Source organism: Fukomys damarensis, unplaced genomic scaffold (assembly GCF_012274545.1).
Source record: "Fukomys damarensis isolate Sample0158 unplaced genomic scaffold, DMR_v1.0_HiC HiC_scaffold_19, whole genome shotgun sequence".
NCBI classification, from domain to species: domain Eukaryota; kingdom Metazoa; phylum Chordata; class Mammalia; order Rodentia; family Bathyergidae; genus Fukomys; species Fukomys damarensis.
In genome coordinates this window covers 9,749,093-9,757,349 of record NW_022900931.1, presented here as the reverse complement: position 1 = coordinate 9,757,349, position 8,257 = coordinate 9,749,093, and positions in this window count along the sequence as shown.

The following is an 8,257-nucleotide window of genomic DNA, read 5'->3' as shown; positions in this document are numbered from 1 at the left end:
AAATAGGGAATCCTAAAATAAAACTAAAAAGGAAAGTAAAAGAGAAAGGGCAATGATGTAAGATTAAAATAATCCTTAATTCTGAAGATGAAAATGGTCCCTTAACATATTTAAATTGCTTCTTGCTCTTGTAGTCTTATCTTATTCTCTTTTTTTTATTATTTAGAGAATACTTTATAAGTGTCTGTAATCAAACCCACATAGATATGACCTTACATATTTAATACAGAGCATTACCCCTGTACAAATGGAAAAAAAATAAAAATGAAAATGAAAAAAATTAACATTTCCAGACCAATATGGTTGCCCATTTCTGTACAATGCCAACTCAACACAGTAAATCGGGATAACTTTTTCCAAAGTTGATAGCACCGTTAAAGTTTCCAAAAATTCAAATTATATATATATATGTATATATATATATTTATATTTATATAAAAAGACCAATAACAGCAGTGTGTTATGCATCAATAGCAGCAACAGCTTTTCCAGGTTCTGCAGTCATGTGAACAAAATTATAGACATTCAGCACATTGCATTAAAAAAAACAAAAACAAAGAAAAGAATACTATCCAGAAAACAGCAAAGTTCTGTTGCTGTTGTGGTACCTGGCACCATTTTTTTTTATTAGCATCTTAATCATCATCTGGAAAGAGAACATTCTAGAGTAATATCATTAAAAGTAGCTCTGATAAAGCACGGTCACTGCTATGTATCATGAAGCAGGTGCTAGATATTTTACATTCATAGAGGTATGATACAGTATCGTCCTACATCAGTAATACTAGAATCAGTTTTGGTTTGAAATTTACTTTGTCTGCAAATAAGATTGCTACCCCTGCTTTTTTCTGGGCTCCTGTCACATGGAGAGTTGTTTTCCACCCTTTCACTTTCAGTCTATGGGCTTCTTTTTTGCACTAGGTGTGTTTCGTGTATACAACATATTGTTGGATTTTGCTTCTTATTCCATTTTGCCAGTCTATTTGTAATAAATAATAATTAACAGTGGTAACAGCAGGCTTTCCTGAGCACTTGGGTCCAGGAGCCGAGCTGTACAGTCACCACAGGTCACCACTTTCTGTGCATTTCCCTTCCAAAGAGGGCGTCTGCTCCACGCCACCCCAATCACAAACGAGGAGCAAGAGCAGTGCGGGGCTCAGGGCGGGGTCTCTCCCCTGGATCCTTAGGGACAGGTGGCTGGGCTGGGATTCGATCCTCACACTGGGCAAGCAGGCCACTCTCCAGGGGCCAGCCACAGTGCCGGGTCCCAGAGCTGCCAGGCCCAACACCCCACAGCCTTCACGGAGGCCCAGTGCTGCCGAGCTGGGTGAGGGGATGGGGCCGGGGCGGTGTCACCTCGCCTGCCTCAGTCAGCTGAGTGCGCTCTCCACACACTCCACACTCTGAGGGTGCAGCTAGGGCCAGACCCAGGCTGGATATAATGGGTTAAAGAGGGGGACCGTCCCGGTATCTGCTTTCCTTTGCACATATGTCTCTGCCTGGCAGCCTCCACGAGTCTCCGTATGGCACACACTTACCTTATATATATTGAGGCGTATAAATGCATTACTAATTCCAACAAATAAATGAAATAAAACAGAAACATTTACAAAGCTAGACTTTAAAAATAATACTAGTACCTGGCCTGTGTTGTGACGGGCGTGGGGGTCCCGGGACGTTCCTTGCATTGTGTTCGCCCAGCTGGCTCCTGCTCTCTGGTCTCCTCTCTCCCACCTCTCCCATCTGCACGGCCGCTGCCCCGCGAAGCCCACCCTGTTCGCCAGCCCCTGGCCACCTCCTGGGTGGAGCAGGCAGGGGTGGAGCAGCTCAGCCTCCGAAGCCTCACAACCACACGTGGTAGGGGGTCCCCAGCCCAGCTTCAGGGACCCCCCACTTCATAGCTGTGGAAAGCTGCAGGGGCAGCCCCTGGGGTCACCCCAGAGTCCTTCCCTCACCCCCGCGAGACACTGGCCCCGTGTGTAATGTCCCTAAGGGACCTCATCGGTGACCTGCTGCAGGCCTCTCCTGTTCTGCCACACTCCTCCTCACACCCCAGCTCTTTACCCCTTGACCTCCTCGACAAGGCCCCCAGAGATGGTAACAAATAAACACAAGTTGGCAGAGGTAGCCTCTCCCGAGCCAAGGAAGGGGGTGCCTTCCCATGGCCCCGGAGAGCCTACCAAGCGTGACCCCCCCAGGCCACCGTCCATGGTACGGGTCTCAGGGGCCTGACACAGGTGCTCCCACTGCACATCCTCCAGTGTCCTCCCTTTCTCTAGAACCATCTGTGACTCGCAGCCTTGGGAAAGAAGGCAAAGTGCTCCGGCTGACATTCAGGCCTCTGAACCCGGCCGTGGGGGCACCGTGGCATGCACTGTAGTCTTGTGGTCACGGTCTCTGCACCAACCAGCTTTTCCCAGTTGCTGGACGTAGCTGTCTGCTTCCTGGGCTCAGGGTGTCTGCCAGGACCCTGAGGCTCAGCCTCCCTTCTGAACGCCCTGCCCCGTGGCACTCCAGCTCTCCCCTCCATGCTGGAAACTCGGGCAGGCTGTGACCCTCCAGAGTCCTCAAGGCCACGGTCACCACGGAAGGTCTTGGAGTGACAGGAAGTGCTACAGGTCAGAGCTCAGGCTGAAGAGGGCCATGAAAGGCCAGACCCAACTCGAAGTGGCCTCCGATGCCCAGCAGAAACTTGGCTTCCTCCTTCCTATGCCCCGGGCCTTGACCACAGACTTGCAAGGCCAGTGGGATGGACCTCTTTGACAGACGGAGAAACTGAGGCTTAGAGAAAGAAATTTTTTCAGGCTTTGTATCACCTGGATTCCTGCTGAATGTGGCCAATGGGAAACTCTGGTGGGGGACAGGCAGTGGGGACAGCAGGAGTTTCTCCCCTCCAGCCAAGTCAGCTTCCTCCCTGGCTTCCACTGCTATTAGAACACCTCTGCCAGGTTCCATGGTCCTTAGGGTCCAGTAACGATGCTACCTGCACTCCCTGGCCCCTGGCCTCGGGGAAGGGGCAATGTCCCACAGTTGCTGCCCTTCTCTGCTCGTTGTCCCCCTTTGAGGGGAAGTAGCTGTGCCTCTCCCTGTCACGCTGTGCAGCCAGTGCCACGCAGTAAGTCCTCTGGGCCATCTCCCACGCTGTTCACTCCTCCTGGGAGGATCTCTGCCGCATCGCAGCCTTCGGGATGCCTTCTTTGACTCAGTCGCAATCCAGCTGCCTCCCCTCAAAGCCCTGGTGCTGCCTGAGCCTCTGCTTCCTAACCATCTGTGAGATGCAGGGTCCTTCCCTGGAGCCCTGCTCAGAAGCTCCAGGAGGGCAAGGCGCGGCTGCGGTCCTCAAGGCCATGGTCATAACCCCAGGGTCTGTCCCTGTGGCTGGGCCTAGCCACCCTTAGCCAGTGCTTACTGAGTGACTGAGCCCATGGGAGAACTGTGAGCGCAGAGCCAGCTTTGCATGCAGACAGACACCAGTGCACAGGCCCGTAGGTGGTGGACTAAGGAGGGGTGGCATCGGGGAAATCTCCCACCTTCCCTTTGCTCATCAGATGCCAGCCTTGCTACATCCCCAAGTTCACACTGACAGAACAATCAATGTGTTTCCCTCTTCTTGAAAGCTTCCCAGCCACCTGGCGCTCTCCCAACACACACTGCTGAGCCCAGGAGACCCAGCGGGGGGGGGGCTGTGCCAGGCAGTGTGGGTCACCTGGAGGCCAGAACCGGGATCAGGTTCCCCTTTGCTTGGGGCAGCCCCTGGAGCCGTGTCACTAGCTGTCAGCCTGTCCCCTCCCTGAACCGCAGAGTGATGTCAGCACAGCCTGAGGCAGCCTGCCGGGCTGGTCACGGGGTCTACTTCAGAAGAGCAACACAACAGGGGACCGGCAAAAATGCCCGGCAGTCCCTGGTGTGCTCCACACCAAACCAGGCCTGGCCCAGCTCCTTCTTCTCCTGAGAAAGCTGGGGTGACACCCCCAGCTGCCCAACACAGTGCACAAGCACCAGAAGTGGAATCTCAACCCGAGGTTCCTAGCCTTCCAGCCCCGCTGGCTGCCCTCTTTCTCTTCCTCAGAGAGGGAAGAGCATAGCAGGTGGACTAGGTACATGGTTGCCACTCTCACCAGGTATCAACAAAAATACCTTCAAGGAGAAACTGTCTCTTTTGACTCATGGTTTCAGAGGTTTCAGTCCATGGTTACCTGGCTCTAAGGCAGGGACAAGGTGACAGGTCGTGGCCAGCAAAGCTGCTGGCAACTTGGAAGCGGAGGAAGCAGAGGGAGCCAGAGAGGAAGGAGCCTGGGGCAAGACACGTTCTTCACAGCCGTGTCCCCCAAAGCCACACTCCCCATGGCCAGCTCCGTGCAATCCAACCACACTGCCTCACCGCAGTCCACTAGGAACTTGTGGGTGGCTTAATCCATTGGGCAATCAGATTAGAGCAATGTGGGCAATGTCCCACAGTTGCTGCCCTTCTCTGCTTGTTGTCCCCCTTTGAGGGGAAGTAGCTGTGCCTCTCCCTGTCACGCTGTGCAGCCAGTGCCACGCATGACCTACTCGCCTCCCTGAAGCCCTACCTCACAACACGTGAGCCTTTTGGGGGACAGTTTTGATCCAAACTATAGCAACAGGCATGCGCAGACCCTGGCAGTCGCGTGGAGGAACAGAAGACAGGAAGTGCAAAGGACACAGAAGGGCATGCACAGTTGGGCAAGTCCCAGAGCCCATATGCTAAAAAAAGTCACAGGATTATGCTAAGTGACGTGAGCCTGACACAAAGAGGGAGGGACTTCCTGTTTCTAAGGGTTACGGGGTCCCAGTTGGGGCAGTGGCAAAGCTCAGGAAATGGTGCCGATGGTCAAATGGCATTGAGAATGCATTCAGTTACCACTGACTTTCCAGTACACTGGAAAAGCAAAAATGGCAAATTTTATAGAGCATATATTTTACCCCAGTTTAAAACATGCATGCGTGTGCACACACACACACACTCACACACAAGATGTTCCTCTCCTACCCCACAGCAGGCTGGGCCCATGGAGCTGGTGCGGCTGTACGGGGACAGGAGGGACTGGGAGGGGGACAACTGCCTGGACCTTCACCTTCCTGCTCTGGCAGTGGCTAGCTGAGCTCAGGCTGGGCAGAGCTGAAGAGCCCGGGGACCCAGTGTGGAGCCAGAGAGGTTCTGGGTGCCCCTCACCTCGTCCACACTAACCTGCGACCAGCCAAGCTTCTTCCCTGCCTCAGGACCTGCCCATGGAGCGTGGGCCACCTTCCAGGAGGGGAGACTGAGGCCCAGCAGGATCAGAGACGCCCTGCGGCTAGATGACCTGGATCACTGGAGGATAAGCCTGTGTCCCACCCCGACTCCCACCGCACCGAAGCCCAGCCCCATGCCTGGTGCTGCCTGGCCAGTGTCCCACCGGAGCCAGTTCTCCCCCATCCCTCAGCGTCCTGCACATGGCAAACTCCTCTCTTCTTTGGCATCACAGACACCCAAGAATATCCACACAGAGAAGATAGACAGAGGACTCCTAAAAAAGCCGGACACCCTGGTGAGTCGCTGCTATTAACTTCCTAGGAAGCTCAAGAGGAAAAATAGCAGGAGCGAGGAGGTGGCCCAGCCGCCCAGCTACAAGAGAGCTGCAAGGCAGGCAGCGTCAGGTGGCAGGTGGGCGAGAGGCGGCTTGGGAGTCCAACCACTCCTGCCACCGATCCACCGTCTGGCGGCTGCCACCCTCCCGAGAACACCTGCCCAGCGCTCAGGACCTCTGCAGACCAAATGGCCTCAAAGGCCAGACCAAGGGAAGGAGCCCCGGAGAAGAGTGAGGCCAAAAAGAAGGAAATGTGAGAAAATGAAAAGGAATTAACGTGTTTGTAAATGGGGAGGGGAGGAGGGGGTGAAGGGGAAAAAATGAGAACCAAGACCTGTCATGTAAAGGTACAAGATCCCAGTAATATGCAACTGTTGGGAGGGGAGGAGGGGGTGAAGGGGAAAAAATGAGAACCAAGACCTGTCATGTAAAGGTACAAGATCCCAGTAATGAATGCAACTGTACTGTAGACCTAAAATGTACGAATAAACTCAATTTAACAAAGAAATAAAAAGAACAGTGAGGCCAGGCGGGACAGTGGCAAAGGGACATGGTCAACTTCGCACAGGTGAAAAGGCCTGGGCTGGAACTTTGAGACTGCGTCTGGGTGAAGGTAAGATCTGAGAGAGAAGCAGACAGGTGGGGAGATAGAGGGGCAGGGCAGACAGCAGACAGCAGGGACAGCATGGAGGAGAGAGAGAGACTCCGGGGTGCAGAGGGGCGGGAGCGGAGGTCTGGGGGCCAGACGTGCAGTTGAGGCTGTGCTGAAGCTGGGAGGGAAGATGGGGCCCCAGGAGCTCAAGGGGGCACCCTCGGCAGTCTTGCTGCCCGGCACCAAGACGCACTGCCAAGGTTCTGGACCTCCTTCCTGCCCATTCTGGGCCCCGAGATCTCGGTCTTGGTCCCTGCTCTGCCACTGGTGGGCCACGTGGCCCTGGGTGAGTCGTTTCCCTCTCCGGGCCATTTTCGACATGGATGATTCTGCTGCTGGGATTTTCTTGCTAGCTGAGAACAGCCCCAGTGCAGAGAAAGCTCTTGGGTGTGCTTTGGAGAGTACTGATTGTAGGGTCGCAAGTCTCAATCCTAGCTCACTGTCCTCTCACTGGGGCCTGCCGTGTGCCCAGAGCTGGTTCCAAAGCCAGACAACCTGGCTTCTTTGGAGACCTTCTATTCCGGACAACTCTGGACCTTGGTCAGCGAAGGTGGAGGCAGAAGGAAGCCTTTAGGGCCCCCACGGATGGCCACTGCCAGGACCACTCACCTGCCCGGCACCCAAGGGAACCTGAGATACCTGGCCCTAGGGTGGCGCATGGTTCCTTAGCCACTCTGTCCCCTGCCCCCTGCCCCACAGCAGGAGGAGGGCCTGGGTCCCTGTGACCTCCTCCCTGACAGCCCCTTCCTAAATGGAACAGAGTGGGGAAGTGAAACAGCTGTCTTCACAGCCCTCCCCTCCTCCAGAACCTGCCATGGCTCTCCACTGTCAGCCAATGTCCAGCCAATGTCCAGCCAATGTATGTCCAGCCAATGCCCCCCTCAGCCCTTCATTCCCATTGCTCCCTTGGTCCCCCCACGCCCCCAGCCCTGTCTCCAGCATCTCAGAGCCTCTTCCCCTCCTGGGGACCCCATCTTCTCTTAGGGGATGGGGGTGGGAGCCTTTGGGGCAGCAGGGGGTCCCCACAATTCTGTGGGATATGTCTGTCCCTCCCCACCCACTCTGACCCCACAGATGCCCCTGGGGATTTTCCACCCCGCACCTCTGGAAATCCACTCCAATTTCTCCCGGGGCCTGGGAGCCGTGGGCTTCACTGTTGATTTGTCACAACTGATTATTGGCAGCAGAATTTGTCACCTGCACAATGAGAGGAAAATGAACCTTTCATCAGAGCCAGCCTGAGCCCTGTGAGGCTTCCAGAGCTGGGGAGAGAGGAGGGCGGGAGAGATGCCCAGGCCAGGCCAGGCCAGGCAGGTCTTTTCTAAGCCCCTGTTGGAGGCATCAAACTGAAGCACAGATCACTTGAGAGGGTTTTCCAAGGTCCCAGCGGCCAAGGGACAATTTAGCTGCGTCCCCTTGGCACCCAATTAAAGGTGGCACAGTGAGTCCCCTGGTGTTCCAGTCACAAGGATTGTGGCAAATGTGAGACCCTGACCAGACCAGCAGCTACTGCTCCAGGGGTCAAGCTTCTTCCTCTGCCCAAGGAATCCCCAAGAAAGGGAGGTCCCAAAATCCAAGGATCTAGATCGCTCCTTTCCCCTCCCTGCGAACCACCCTGCCCCACCCAAGTACGGGGCCTGTCGTTCCAGCTCTGACTCGGCAACAACCTACCCTCCCTGGGCCTGTTTCCCACCCATTTCTTGGTGTGCTGTGAGGAAGGCGGGCTCTCAGGAGACAGGGGGAGCCACCTCCCTCTTGCAGCGCCTCCAGTCTGCGACTGTCTCTCAGCCCCGCCGCCGGCTCTGTCTGTTTCCACCTCCTCCGCCCCCACCTTGGCCAGCTTCCCTGGTTCCCGGCTCTGGCTCTGGCTCTGGCTCCGCGCTGTGGAGACGATCAAATCCACCACTGCTGGGGCAGGGGAGGGGGGTCTCATTGGGCTCAACCTGGCTCCTGCCACCTCCAGCGCCCACCCTCTTCAGCCCCTGGCCTCCCATGCAGCCCCGTCTAGTTCCCACCC